This window comes from Nilaparvata lugens, chromosome 3 (assembly GCF_014356525.2).
Source record: "Nilaparvata lugens isolate BPH chromosome 3, ASM1435652v1, whole genome shotgun sequence".
Taxonomy (NCBI): Eukaryota; Metazoa; Arthropoda; class Insecta; order Hemiptera; family Delphacidae; genus Nilaparvata; species Nilaparvata lugens.
The window spans coordinates 58,491,157-58,507,134 of record NC_052506.1 but is presented as its reverse complement, the minus strand read 5'-3'; the positions used below and the strand labels follow the sequence as shown (position 1 = coordinate 58,507,134).

General features: G+C 32.7%; 1 protein-coding gene and 1 long non-coding RNA gene across 10 annotated transcripts in view; one reads left to right on the top strand and one right to left on the bottom strand.

The window, feature by feature from the left end:
* Window positions 1-15,978, top strand: part of LOC111053962 (protein enabled) — an 84,456-nt gene that overhangs the window by 4,264 nt on the left and 64,214 nt on the right. The window lies entirely within an intron of this gene.
* LOC120350509 lies at window positions 938-11,757 on the bottom strand. The gene is made up of 4 exons (XR_005570820.1): window positions 11,647-11,757; window positions 11,114-11,239; window positions 8,669-8,851; window positions 938-1,044 (listed from the first exon to the last, which is right to left on the bottom strand). It is a non-coding gene; the product is annotated as an uncharacterized LOC120350509 (long non-coding RNA).

Sequence of the window (15,978 nt, the reverse complement as noted above, 5' to 3'; positions counted from 1 at the left end):
TGAAATACTCAATAAAGTGAAATGACTAATGTATGATTCATGAATTGACAAATCATGGGTAACTAAAGTAAATCTAATGTTTGATAATGATATTGTTTTCAGATTATTAATTTTAGGATTAATCCTCAAAATTCTGTGTATAAATAACTATAAAACATAAATTCCACAATAAATTCACAAATATTCTTGTTTCGGGAAGCATAGCTGCTTACTCTAGTTTTTGTAAAAGTAATTGTTTTAGCATTGCATTACTTATTGAGAACTCAATTCAACTGTGCCTGATTAAAACTTAGTGCTCGATGAACTTATGAATACTTGAATATCATAACAATTGATGAACAATTAGATCTGGAACAAAATATTGCGACTAGTAAATTCAATTAATTTTAATTAGGTATTACACATTTCTTTGCTGAAATTTGAATTATAAATTTCATCAATACTAAATTTAGTTTTGTTTTCTTCACGAGCCTTATTTTTTCCTTTGATTATTCTCTTTTTGGTTTTATTTATTAATTTGTTGTAAAATTGAAAAAATCAAACTTTATTTGTTAGCTAAAAAATTATAATGTGCTACAAGTTGTGAAAAACGTTATAATATGACATTTTATTTAAAGAACAGGATTTCCTTCATAGTTGCCATTGTACTTATTCAATCTTTTTCCTATATACGTGGCTTCCTTTTTTGTAGTTATCTCTGCTTAGGAAATTATTGTGGTTCTCTGTCGAAAGTTCTAAACAAGGGGTTTATCATTCAAATCAAACTTCAGTTGGATCTCTTAGCGGTCGGCAATTGTTTTTTTAAGCATGAGGAAGTTTACAATTGAGTTTATGTCCTTCAAAATAAAAAAAACAGCATCTTCTCTATTCTGTATGTTATGTTTAGAATTTAATCTTCTTTATACGGGTTGTAATTTCCTTTCAATTGCCAAAACATATTTTGTTAGTAAAAAATGAGATTATAAACCAAGATATACGGCAGCTACTCAACATTCAGTATGTCAAACTTACCGCGATTTCTCTCAGTGACAAGGTTTCAATCAACTGCAAAATAAATAATTCATGGTTTATTAGATGACATTCATTGATAGGGTATATCAATAATTTATTATTTTATTAATGATAGAAATCTTAAAAAACAATGAATTTTTGAGTGTCTGAGAAGAATATTATGTGAGAACAAATTGGCGTTAACTGTGACAAATGATTCATGACGGAAACGGAAACGTGATTTCCTCTTCTAAAAGTCTGTTGTTATCATGTTTTGTTCTCCAGGACATGATATGGACACTGGTCACTCATTTGTTTTTGTTTTCAATAATTTCAAATAAGCAAGGATTTAGCATTTTCGTGTTTGATTCATAGTGCTTTTTAGTAACTTGTTCATAATTTACGTATGAACTCTAATACAGTACCTTATTCTGTCATTATTTAGTTATTGATTACTTTTTTTGAGCTCTATCAATCAATCAAAAGTTGAAAAATTGTTAAATGCATAACAATTGAAAAATTGTATGTTTAATAAAGTAATACAACTTGAATATGAATATAAATGATTGAGTATGAATATAAACGATAATATAATTATATTTGAAATTGAATATGAGTATTATCTTATGAATGATAATATTATAATATCTGCAGTAAAGTATGAATATGAATGAATACAAAGAAACTGCACTATTTTGCCTTTAAATCTTCTCTTTTATTTAATTTAAATTGCTTTGTATTATTTCTTCTGGAAGGGCCAATTTGTCGAATGACTTATCTGAATCTGCAACTATTGTGTGTGTTGCCTTTCTATAGCTAGACTCGCTTCGCCAAGTCTCACTGTTGGACTTCCTTGTCTTCCACTCCCTTTTTCAAATGCGTTCTTATTTGATTCATAATAATTTATTATTCTATGTGTTCAACCTAGTTTATACCACGTCCCTAGGTATGTTCGTAATTCACATATTTTCTAACAGTCTTCTTGTTCTATCATTTGCCATGTTCGTGTATTCCTAACTTTTAGTTACTGCCAAAACCCATCTCAGCATATTTACACATGTTGATGAATTATCTTCTCTAATCATTTCTTGAAGTATCCTTTCGTAGTTCCTCATAAATGCCAAATAATTTCAACTATCGTGAATCACCATGCGATTCAATTTTATTTTTTTCATGATATCCATTGATCAGTGAATTTTTAGTGTATTAATTTATTTTTTCCTATTATTTAATTCTTCTAATTTTCTGTAATTAACATTTATTGTCTCACATACAGTAATAAGTTAGTTTTGATTTTAAATGTACCTTGCTGAAATTCGCTTTAACTTTCTAAACATTAATTCATATTTTTGTTGTTTAAAGCGTCTTTCTCTATAAATTCATAGCTAACTTATTACTTGTATGTGAAACTCATTTTGTAGATCTTAGTTCAATAATCATTTGTTATGATCTATGTCTCCAAGAGTAGTACTTTTTTATATCCATGTCCCGCATGTCCGACCTAGGCCTACTGAATTAGTCGGAATATCAGAAATAGCTGTACGCAATACTGAAAGTTTGGACCTCAGAAGCGTTCATTTGCAGCTCTTCAAACTCTGCACTCGACCCGCTTTGCAACGCAACACACTTTATGGCTCTTGTTTAGTCAGTTCCCGCTTTTAATGAGAAACAAAACTTGGTAACGAAATAATTGTAGAACTTGGCCGTTTGAGGCGGAATACGCCATTTGCTCAAAAGTATTTCTCATTGAAAAAAAAACAGTATTGAAATCTATATAAAGTATATAAAGTTACAGTATTTGAAATCTATATAAATAAAAGCGAAATGGCACTGATTCATTCACTCACTCACTCATTTATAATCAACAGAACTAAAAATCTACTGAACCAAATACGTACAAATTTGGCATGTGTGCTCAGTTGGCCTTCTATAGGCGCACTAACAACGGATTTGAAAAAAAAACCAAAGATACGCCCAAAATCTCTTTTTCTGCATCTTCTCAGCTTTTTAATAACTAATTGTTGAAAAAATGTACAAATTTGGTATACAGGTTCAGCTGAGGCGTAAAAAGGTTGTATTGCAAGGTTTTTGAAATAAAGCCAAAGATCCAACCAAAATCGGATTTTGGCTTTTTCCTAGCATTTTTTCTGCGTTTTCTTACATTTTTCGAGAACCAATTGAGAGAAAATGTACAATGCTAGTACAGAAGTAAACATTTTTTTTTAAGCTAGGGTTTAAAAATTTTGTCTTGAGATGACTTCAAAATGACGACATAAATAGGCCCAATATATAGTCCGGGCACAAATGTCATTCCGTGGTCATTTTTGAGTAACAGCCGTGGAAGATGTCTCAATTTCTTCGTTAGGTCTAGCATAATAAGGATCGTGATGATGATTTGTCGAAATCACAGGCAAACACCTCGGAAATAAGATGGCCGCCAAAATTTTCAGGGTTTTGCTATATCGCTTATATTTCAATAACCGTTCAAGATTTTCAACCGTTTTTTCAGACAAAAATATTCAAAAAATCTTCCTCTACAATTTTTGTCTTATAAAATTTTCCACTAAAACGCATATTTTTTTAGTTATAACCTTCAAAAGCCCAAAAACTGTTTTTTCCAAATTTGTTCAAATTTCATTTCATTATAACTTTTTCCGTGCCAAGTTATATTCACCATAGTAAAAGATGGTGGAGTTGGATAAATCTTTCGGATATTGTATAATATGATTATTTTGGAGCTTCCAAATGGTTGAATCGATCCTTTATCTTCGACATTATTAGAATTACAGACGATCTCTTGAAAACCGACATATTTTTGCCGCCATCTTGTTTTTTTTAATGATGACAAACATTTTTGAGATTGCCATCACGGATAATCTCTTTCTACACATCATTATAAAGAGATTGATACCATTCCCAAGTCTGTACCTTCAAGGATTCATGAGTTACACGGTTTTCTAATTGTTGGGATTGTCATTTGGTGGAAAAAGCGTGTTTTCCGCTGCAAACAGTACTTTTTACTCTTTTTCCGATGACGCTCCAGCCGTAAAATATGGACTTACAGCCTCCAACCAGATGTTATTTTGAAGCTTTGTAAACATTCTACAACACTGTGCCAATAATACTAGTGTTTGTCTACTGCGAATACATATACATGGTGGAAAGTAAAATATTGTCCCCGAAAAATGTATGTTTCAAGTTTTTGAAGTTGAATAAATAATGGAAAGAGTGGTCGAAATGAGATGATTCTCTCGAACATCATTGTTTGGTTAATTCTAAACACTTTGGTGATAGAAATAATCTAATATCTCTCACAATATCTGAATAACAAGCGATATAAAAATTTCTGTCAATAATGACCGCCATCTTGTATTTTTCAATCATCTCAACTATTTTCGTTTGTTTCCATCATCAATATTCTTATTCGTCTTGTTGTAACGAAGAGATTGAGACCATTTGCAAGTCTCTATCTTGAAGTAGTCCTGAAAAATCGATTTTATAGTTCTAGCTTGTTACCTCATGCGTATGGAAAAATGCACCAGAAATCATGCAGGGTTTTCTTTGGGGGGAGCTGGAGAACTCATTTTTTGAGGTATAGCGTACGAAGATATATCGTTTCAAGGTTGAAAAAACGCTCTAAATTTTATAGATTCAAAATTTCTCTATAACTTTTGCACAAAAAAAGTTATAATGAAATGAAATTTGAACAAATTTAGAAAAACAGTTTTTTGGGCTTTTGAAGGTTATAACTAAAAAAATATGCGTTTTAGAGGAAAATTTTATAGAACAAAAATTGTAGAGGAAGATTTTTAAATATTTTTTGTCTGAAAAACGGTTGAAAATCTTGAACGGTTATTGAAATATAAGCGATAGGTCCTATAGCAAAACCCTGAAAATTTTTGCGGCCATCTTATTTCCGAGGTGTTTGTCTGTGATTTCGACAAATCATCATCACGATCATTATTATGCTAGACCTAACGAAGAAATTGAGACATCTTCCACGGCTGTTACTCAAAAAATTACCACGGAGTGCCTTATTCATGACATTTGCGCCCGGACTATAGTTTGAGTAAAATAAGTTGAGACTTGGCCCTCCATCCCAAGAAATTACATGGTTGCCAAATTGTGTGAAATTGCGAATTTTTCAAATTCCCAATTCAACGTCAGAATTGGATTCAGAATATCATCCCCGATAACCTAGTAGTGCTAGAAAAGTTTCAGGGTTAAATGATGAAAAGAAAATTTAACTTTTATGATAAAATTGGAAACATCGCGAAAATTTGTTTTTCTTTTGAATATCACTTCTCTTAGAATCATGGGGCGTCGTAATGCGTAATAATTTCATAATCGAAAATCGAAAAAATAATTTCAATTATTTCTGAGATACTTTCTCGCTTTCACCACCCACTTATCTTCTGAAACAAAAAAGTTTCCAGCATGTCAAAAATTTCATGTTTTCTGCTTGAAATGTCTCGACATTGACGAACATAAACATTAATTAAAAAATAACTATAAGTCAGATAAAAATTATCCAGACACCAATACAAAGGAGACATTCTCCCCATTGATTTGATAAAAATTATCACGCATTACGACGCCCCATGACTCTGAGAGAAGTGATATTCAAAAGAAAAGCAAATTTTCGCGATGTTTCCAATTTTATCATAGAAGTTAAATTTCCTTTTCCTTTTAATCCTGGATCTTTTCTAGCATTACTAGGATATCGGGGATGATATTCTACATCCAATTCTGACGTTGAATTGGAAATTTGAGAAAGTTGCAATTTTACACGAATTGGCAACCATGTAATTTCTTGGGATGGAGGGCCAAGTCTCAACTTATTCTACACAAACTATAATAGGCAAAAATCTCTATTTGACTATTTGACGGGAGAAAGCGAGCTCAAATAAATAAGGCAGGCGAGCGAAGCGAGTCAGCTGTTCTCATCTCTGGATGATTTCACGGGGGTAGAGGGGGCGAAGCCCTTTGCTAGACGGATAAGGCAAGCAAAGCTCTATAAAGAAAAGGAATGAAAACTTTGGACGTATGGTGAGAAATTTTAATTGCTATCTTCTTCGTTTTCTCTACATATTATAATTCTATAACATATTTAATTTCCTCCAATATGCTTTTAACTGTAAAAGATGAAACTTTTTTAAAGAAATAGTTGCAAAATGTCGGTAAGATTTTTAATGTTAATTGAAGCAATTTGCTCATAGGTTTTGTGAAATGGAACACTCAGCGTTTCCAAAAACTGTTGAGCACCAGGTGCTCTTATTACTCAGCTCGTTAGTATGTGGTCATTGACGTGTCAGCTGCTACCACTGCTGGCATTCGTCCTTGCCCTTCACGTCCCGTGGCGTACGCACACGGAAGTAGATCATTGCGTTGTCTGCGCCACCTCATTCTCAGTTACGTCAATAGATTGCCTCACAATTGTACGAAATTGTATGATTACAGCCGATTTCACAGTTTTCTTGGAAAACTCAAGCTGTTTCCATTAATTCCCTGAATTATCTATGTAATCGATAGACAATCATATTGCTCATTCACTTTTCGGCTGTTCTACAAACAAGAGTCGAAAACCTTTCACAATTGGACTACTGTTATTAATTTCCGATAATGATCAATAAAATGAGGAATGAAAACTTTCGAAGTATGATGAGAAATTTTTGAATAAATAAATAAATAATATAGGATATTTGAGGCTCAGGTGGTGATTAATAATAGCTAGTCTTTTTCTGAACTTAGCACATTATATTAGACTTTGCACATTATTTTATTTTTAATCTTCTGTGCTTATTTTCACAGAAAATCAAAAACCTTTCCTATGACAGTCTATGAGTAGTAGTATAATTTAAGATGGGAATTTTGCAAACAGTTATAAGGGATTGGACTTTTGTTTTCTTTTTGTAGTGAATTTTAATTTTTATAGGTTAAAATCGAATTTATTTTCTAGAGAATTTTAGCGTTAGTCATTTAATGTCCCTGATTATCTAGTAGCTAGATGGTCACTTACTAAATACGGGGAGACAATGACTTACAAATTTGTTATTAGATAAATACAGATTAATCGCTATCGTAATGCCAATCAGTAGAAAATTTCATCAGACTGAAAAATTTATGTTTATACTTCGCGTACACAGTCAATATTCAGTAGGATTCTATTAGATAATTAATATTAATTATTTGGACGATAAAACATAGTAGTCAAGTTATCACTAGTCTTCTCTATAATATTCATATTATTTTAAAACTTAATAATAATTTATAATAATAGTTCTTCTATGATGCCTATATAAACTTTTGCGTGGATAAAGGAGGGTCCTGAGGTATAATATTTATAATATTTAGACGTTTTACTTTTTCCATAAAAGATGAAACTCGTTCAAGTATAGGTGATATCGGAGTACTCTAGTTATTTTTGCGTCTTTGTATTTGACACAGATCTGGAGGCGGCATAAACAGCCGCAAAATGATGCTGATTAACCGTCTTGCGTCTGCCCCCCTTCCTATTAATAATAATGTGAAACGCCTCCTTATGTAACGGTCACGGTCCCCACTGCTATTCGCCTCCTTTTTGTTGCGTCGGTAATCACTAATTTCCATTATCGTCCGTCTTTTTCCGCTAGGCCGAGGGCGTCGTTATCATCACTTCTTTCTAATTCATTGTTTGACTGTTCAATTTGACCAACATTTCTTACTCCATTTACTTTACTCCTTAGTCTGGCAACAATCTATTCAATTGGAAATTTCCAAAGAGTCTCTGGAAGGAAATGCTATTGCGTGTTCTGTTAGTGGAGTCCTGCTCCACTTCATGAGAACTGTATTGTAGGTGTTACGTCATGGACTTTGGGTACATACCCCAAGTATACCTGAAGTATTCTTACTTCTCTGTCAAGTATTTCAACTAGGCTTACAGAATAATAGATTAAATTTACCAGTTACAAAAGGTCTCATCCTTGGTCGCTCTTGGTCGGCTCTTGTATCAGCTGTAGTCATAGTTTCAAGTTTTTAAGACGTTTCTTGACTTGATACGGTACTCATTTATGATAAAATGTTTGTAAAATTTTTTTCTTTTTCCACTGTTTCTAAACCTGCTAAAGTATTTCTTTTTGGTATGTTTGGTAGCCTACCTTTATTCATTTCCAAAAGTTCATCTTTTTCAATATTATGGATAAATTATACTTTATTGCCAAAAAGAAACAAACAATTTACTCATACACATACATACACAAGCAAAAATAAAAATAAAATGTACATAATACAATTACACATACATGCATATACATGAGAGAAGAAAAACTAATTATAATATATCTTGGCATCTCCATCAAAAAGGTAACTCTTTGTCCACTGGTGCGAGTTGGCAAGGAGTTATCTTTTTACTGGTGATGTCTAGATATATTATCCTAAAATTATCTGTCAACTATCTGACAGATAATTGAAATTATCTCTCTTGTATGTAATGATTCATTATAAACTTGAAGGGTACCAGAAAGTATCAGTTCCATTATTTAATGTTAGTTTTTAGTGTGCACTTTGTTTTAACAAAGGTTAAAAAACACTGAATATGTTGCTGATATTTAACAAAATTTTTAACTTTATTACGATTAGGCCTACTCATCAAAATTTGTTTGTGATTGCGAAATTCAATTTGTTAGGATTTAATGCTCACCATTAAATATTAATTGCTGGCCAAAAGTCTAGGGTCTGGGGTGTTACAACTTCCAATCTGCTGGCAAGTTATTGTCAGGTCGTGGGTTCGAATCCCGCCGATAGGCATGGACCTTTGATGATCTTATCAATCACTCTCGCATTACATCACTCAAACACAGGCAAAAAAACTTATGGGCATCATCTGCAATGAACAAAAACTACAAATATCAAAATTCATTTTCATTATGATTCAATGTTCGGTCATGTTCATTAATTCAATCTTTACCGTTGGTATCGTTATGAATTGAAAATATTTGTAAAAAAAAGTGAAAAATAACATCTCCAGTGCAGAAGAAAAATGTCTGCGACCCTCTGCCACGCGCTCTTACGCCATTAATTTAATGCCGTTTTATTAATACCGGGGTCGTCTGTGCCAGCAGGCAGACAGGCAGACCAGCATTCATCCAGCCGTGGAAGCGTTCACTGTCATGCATGCATCTCATGCAAATCGCAAGTAATTAGCTGATGCACTAATTTACTCGCCGGTATGCTTATGCTAATTACATTTTATTTCCCGAGGAAGTTCACTCACACAACTGTCATCCCTGCATAGATCTTGCATTCTCTTTCGTTACTTGGCCTGTCATTCAACCCATCTATCTCAACTAGCCAACAACTGACAAGTCATTCTACTCCATCCTCAAATTTCTGTATCTAGATGAAAGTCAATTTTGAATCTTAGCTGATGCAAGTATTCATGATTGCTTGTATAGTAGTTTATTCACGGATAATATTTGAAATTTCAACTATTCACGATTTTAAAATAATACAACTGAGAGAGGAAAGATTTTCCAGTTTTCTTGATTTTAATCATGGAACTCGGAAGTCACAGAATAGTTGTTAAAAATGTTTTTACAAAATTTTGGTCGACTTGAGTTGTTTTTATATTTATGTAAATTCATGTTAGGTGTTAGTGTATTGGGAATTCTTTTAACAATATAATGTTGTTCCATAAATGTATGAAAAAATTGAAATAGAATTCATACTTCACTTTTATCTACTACTGTACTGTAGCTACGGAGGAGGTCGACTCACCAATTATTTTTCAATTGGAGTTAAGTCTTGGCACTACGAAAACGATATTTTTCTAGAAAACTGGATAAACTTACACTAAAATCATGTCAAAGGCGTTTCAAACCTACTAAGAACTATTTACTGAATTCCCTATTAGCGGCGATTTATCTATGTTGTATGGGATATTTTTGTGGATCGAGGTGAGACTGAAGAAATGTAATCTCTTGTGTTGAATAGAGCAAGTAATAAATTTGTAATGATGCAAAAACCCATTTAATTGCTTTAATATGACTGTTAATCCAGAATTTAACTTGGAAGTCGTCAGTTCTGTGAGATTTCAAATTGTCTTTGTGTATGTACATAACCTAAAAGGTTCTGTTCAATTAGGTTTAGAAGGTAAAAGAAAAGGTTAGATAGGTTAGGTTTTGGCTTTTAAATGGCAATATGTTAATATTATTCAAATAATTTCGATAATTTTAGAAAATAAACACTTGAAGAAAAGTTTGAATACTTACACTTTGGGATATCGCATATATGAATGATGCCCTGTAACTTTTCGGAAAATGTTTACTGACAATATTGATAAATCAGCTCTGAAAATTCCAAAATCAACCGGATAAGAGTCTCTAAACTTGGCATGTTAGGATACTAACATGCTAGGATGTATGTGACGTGCCTAACTTAAGCTCAAGTCAATTCTATTTCCAGTGGCCTTCTCTCAAATGAGCTTTCTATTAAAAAATATATGCATGTCGGTGGTTGTTTGATTGAAAGCTACGCAGACATTTCGGACATGTGAATCAATTCAACAGTGACAGACTGATGCATCACCATTTATTCTGCTGTAATTGTTTAGCCTTCAGTGCATTCTGCTGTTGACGAGAGTCCAGAGTGATGATGCATTTCCATTGCGCACCTATCAATCAAACTTGTCCAAGCCAGAGGTGAATGTTGGACTTGTTAGTGGTTCGTCATGTTTCCCTTTTCCTTCGCTACTATTCGTAATACAGTACTTTACGAATACATGATTCCGTACTTTAAAAATACTTTTACTTTTTCACTTGGGATATTCTTCCATAAACTGTGAGGCTTACCCCAGAAGTGCATGGTTATTTCTTTAGCCTTGACGTCATAGTACTTTGACTACATTGCAATGCTAAGAGATCACGATATTTTCGGCCGTAATTCCACATTACAGATTGTACTCTGTCACGAAACATGCATCCTGTAAACTCTGTGTTGTTGCGTATTGATCGCTTCCCTTGATGAAGATATGCGATTATAGAATTATTACACATTAGTGGGCCAATGTTAATGTCCATCATCTTCAATTACAACTTGAGAAAGTATGTGGTGTGTGGTAATCGGAAATTACTTGTAGAGAACTTACTTGACCATATCCAAGGTTGACTGCTTGTAACACATGTTGAGTACCTAGTGTTTATTTTTCACGTTTCGATAGACAGCTTGTGACTTCTTGATTCATATAAAACCAGATTGTTAACCCCAGCCAAATCTACAAACGCCAAATATAAAGATCTGAACATCAAGGAATTAATATAATGAATATAGATTATTTGAGGGCATATCCAACTGAAGTTGAACTGATCTCAGTAAGTACCTATGTCATGTCATGTCATATCAGGTACATACATACTCGTGTTTTACATTGGTCAAAATAACATTTTTTAAGAATCGTTTGATTGTATCAGAATTTAATCTTATAATCGATCAAAATCTGAATCGTTGAAGATTCTGGGAAATTTCAAAGGATATGTTGGTTTTTTTCTCATAAAATAACCATAAAACAACATTTATTATTTTCAATATTGAAAATATTAATACGGTACTAAGGAGTTGAGCAGAGTCAGTATTGAAATCTATCTATCTTTTATAATAATATAAAAGTGAAATGACGCTCACCTATCAACAGAATTAAGCCAGTAATGTATAATTCCAAATCCAAAACCATATCAATTTGAATTAACGCTATATGAATAGAAATCATTCAAAAACGTTATTGATATGCCTTCATTCTGATTTTTGATTAACATGCGCTTATAGTTGCAACAGATACTGCCAAGTTCACTTTATTCATTTTTTTGGAACAACTCTATAGCAACTCCAGGTCAGACTTGATCTCCTTGAACAACTTCACTTATATCGAACAAATGTTGGTAGTTTGTTCTACTGCTTTATTCAAATTAATAATCAGCTTCTCGATTCCTCGACCTGTTTCTAGTTCTTACGGTCTCGACCGTTTCCAGTATCCAATTTGTTAGCTTAAATATCTATCTTTCCAGCATTTGTTAAATCTCATCTGATTGTTGAATAGTTATTTTTTATGGAATTTGGACATTACAACTTATATCTTGTCATACAATATTCTCAAAACTAAATAGAATTTTTCTTTTTCTCAATCTTATTCAGCTTCTTTATAAAGATCTTCAAAACTTTATTGAATTTGTCATACTATTCATAATTTTTAATTTTATTGAGTAGCTGAGACGTGAATAGAACTGTGACTTTATCTACAAAAATGCGGTATCTTGAATTTTCCTGTAATGACTCATTTCAAGTAGTTTCTCTCCTAGTTTACTATATATACTTCATTCATCCATCTTAATGCTGCTCATAACACTTATCCCAGTATTCCAGATATCCAGAAGATGCTTAGTTCAATATTGCTTCACTATAAAAACTCAGTTGAGATTTCTTATATTTCGTATAAATAGAGAAATAGTGTACAATTATATGTTTAGCACTCCCTAAATGAAACGATTTTTTTAGTTTCCTTTCATCGTGAAGGTTGAAAATCATTAATAGCCTACTTCCTTCTCATTAGATTTTAATTCAGTGGTGGCCTTCTATAGTTAGCCGTGTCTTCAGGGAGAGCTTAATTGGATGGTGATAGGATTTTTCCCCTGGAGAAAACGAAGCTCCAGTGTTAATATAATATAGAATTTTGTAGGCTCTCCATCTAAATTTTCAATAACACTTACTGCTGTTGGTTGCTGTTGTATGAGGACGCAGCTGAATTCAGTGTAGTTCGGTTACTGGTTTGCACTTTATGAAATAAAAAATATAAAACTCCCATATTTACTCTCCACTGTTGAAGAGAGATTTGACATTATAGTAGAGACTCGAGGAAACTATTAACGCTAACCGAACTATGCAAACAATTTGACATGCCAATCTGTGTTTAATCTTGACACCTAAATGGTGGTCTAAAGTCAAGATCCTTTATGATGTAGTACATCATCTCCAAAACAAACCGGAGTATGCATATTTAGTCATGGTTTAATTCTAGTCTTTTTTGACAGTGTTGGTTCTGTAAATCTTCATAAATTTGAGCAAGATATCCGATATCCGTAGTTCGTTTTCAAATTAAACTGCATCATGAATACCTGTTTCCCATCACCATTCATAAAAAATCTTAATTTTCATTACAATAGACCTAGTTGTTTATTTGACTTTAGGAAATCATTTTAACTTTAGCGTTATGAAATATTATATTTTCAAACCAATTCGGTTTTTAGTTTATCATTTCCCCGTAGGGATGGAATTTTTTTTTTGTTAATCGATACGTCGATCAAATTGTTACAGAGAACATTGATTAGTCATACTGAAAGCATCGATTGACAATTTTATTTTTTAAAATCTACACTCACACAACTTTCCTCGCTCATTGAACTGCAAGCCTCATTCTTGAACGAGAATAATAAATTTAGGGGAATAACTATTGGCGGCGACATTTAAAACAATGATCATACTATTGTATATTGTTTTCAGAATATATTTTCCTTTGTATAAATATTGTAAAATTTGATGTTTTATTTTTTTTAAATCGTCAAAACTGCTGTTCTACAGATAAAATATCTCTACTATGTGTTCTGAATAAACTGCTCTACCTACCTACCTCATGCACGAGAAGGAGGTAACAAAGTCCATTTCTCAAGGATGGGATGGACCCCCTGTTAGTTTCCCAGGAAGGAGACTCATGCCAGTTGATAGAGCTGATGAATAACTATACAGGGTATGAATTTACCCTAAAAAATAAATTACTTAACTCACTTGAATTTCCTGGTTGTTTCCCATAATTAAATGATTTTATTTTTCAATAAATAGAAAATTCAGAGTGAATTTGATATTTTAGACTAGACCTTCACAGATTATATCACAGTAATAATCAAGTCAGCTAAAGATGAAATAGTTATTTGTGTACCGTAACTATAGTTTGTGTAAAATAAGTTGAGACTTGGCCCTCCATCCCAAGAAATAACAATTCGTTGCCAATTCGTGTAAAATTGCAACTTTCTCAAATTTCCAATTCAACATCAGAATTGGATGTAGAATATCATCCCCGATATCCTAGTAGTGTTGGAAAAGATACAGGGTTGAAGGATAAAAAGGAAATTTAACATTTATGATAAAATTGAAATCATCTCGAAAATTTGTTTTTCTTTTGAATATCAGTTCTCTCAGAATCATGGGGCGTCGTAATGCGTAATGATTTTATATCAAATTGACGGGGAGAATGTCTCCTTTCTATTAATGTATGGATAATTTTTATCCGACCTATAGCTATTTTTTAATATTAATGATTATGTTCGTCAATGTCGAGACATTTCAAGCAGAAAACATGAAATTTTCGACATGCTGGAAACTTTTTTGTTTCAAAAGATAAATGGGTGGTGAAAGCGAAAAAGTTTCTCAGAAATAATTGAAATTATTTTTTCAATTGTCAAAAGTAGTCAGAAGATCGTATTTTGGTCTCCAAGGAATTTTAAAATTCGGAGAGCGGCTGCATGATATGCATTGTGTATCAAATTGTATGCTAAAAGCTGGAAATTTACTAAATATTTGACTGAATTATTTCAAACGTAAACAGCTGATTGCCTCTAGAAAGGCTGTAATGAAACACTGCTTGGATTATTCGAGGCGAGGTTGTCATTTTCACTATTAATAATCATGTGGCTAGCAGTTGCTGAATTTTTCAATCGTTCTGTATTTTGTTTTTGTTGATCCCAGCTATTGATAGCCTATGGTGGCACACCATTCAGCCGCTATCCTCGACTTTGAAACTCCTGAGAGCCAAAATACGTTGTTCCGAGTACGTTTGACAATATTGGAAAAATAATTTCAATTATTTCTGAGAAACTTTCTCGCTTTCACAATCTACGTATCTTTTGAAACAAAAAAGTTTCTAGCATGTTGAAAATTTCATGTTTTCTGCACGAAATGTCTCGACATTGACGAACATAAACATCAATTAAAAAATAACTATAGGTCGGATAAAACTTATCCAGACATTAATAGAAGGAGACATTCTCCCCGTTAATTTGATATGAAATTATTACGCATTAAGACGCCCCATGACTCTGAGAGAAGTGATATTCAAAAGAAAAACAAATTTTCGAGATAATTCCAATTTTATCATAAATGTTGAATTTCCTTTTGATCCTTCAACCCTGTATCTTTTCTAGTACTACTAGGATATCGGGGATGATATTCTACATCCAATTCTGACGTTGAATTGGAAATTTGAGAAAGTTGCAATTTTACACGATTTGGCAACCCTGTAATTTCTTGGGATGGAGGGCCAAGTCTCAACTTATTTTACACAAACTATAGTGCGTAAAGTGAGGGATTGCTGCACCGAGAGAAAAAGTTTCACGATTGCTGATTAGAAACCAGTGTGTTGAATTTATTAAGTTGAATGGGAATGAAATATCAAAAATTAAAGGTCCAGGCTGGCGTACCTCAAGGTTCCTTTTTTAGGTCCCTTTCTGTTTCTGTTTTATGTGAACAAATTACCAAAAAGGGTTGGAATATCAAAGAGTTTTGATGTTTGCTGATGAGACTTTGCTCATCTTTAAAAATTCTTCATTAGTTAGTTTGGAAATGAATGCTTTCACTCGAGTCCAGTTCAATTGTTCAATTCCTGAGTGAGAGACAAATAAAAATGAATAGTAAAAAATGTAAATTCCTGCAATTCAAAAGCAAATATAATACAATAGAGAGAAATAAACGTGTTTTTCAAGGGAAAATTAATTGTACCAAGAAAAGATAGTAGCGTTCTTGGGATTTGTATTGAATAGGAAATTAACATGGCATCCTTACATTTAGAATATTAAAATTTCATCTGGGATATTTTCCTTGCGGCAGCTTGCTAGGTTAAATTATAAAAAAAATACTGTTAACTGCTTATCATGGTCTTATACTATCACATATTAGAGAGATAGTCCCTTGCTA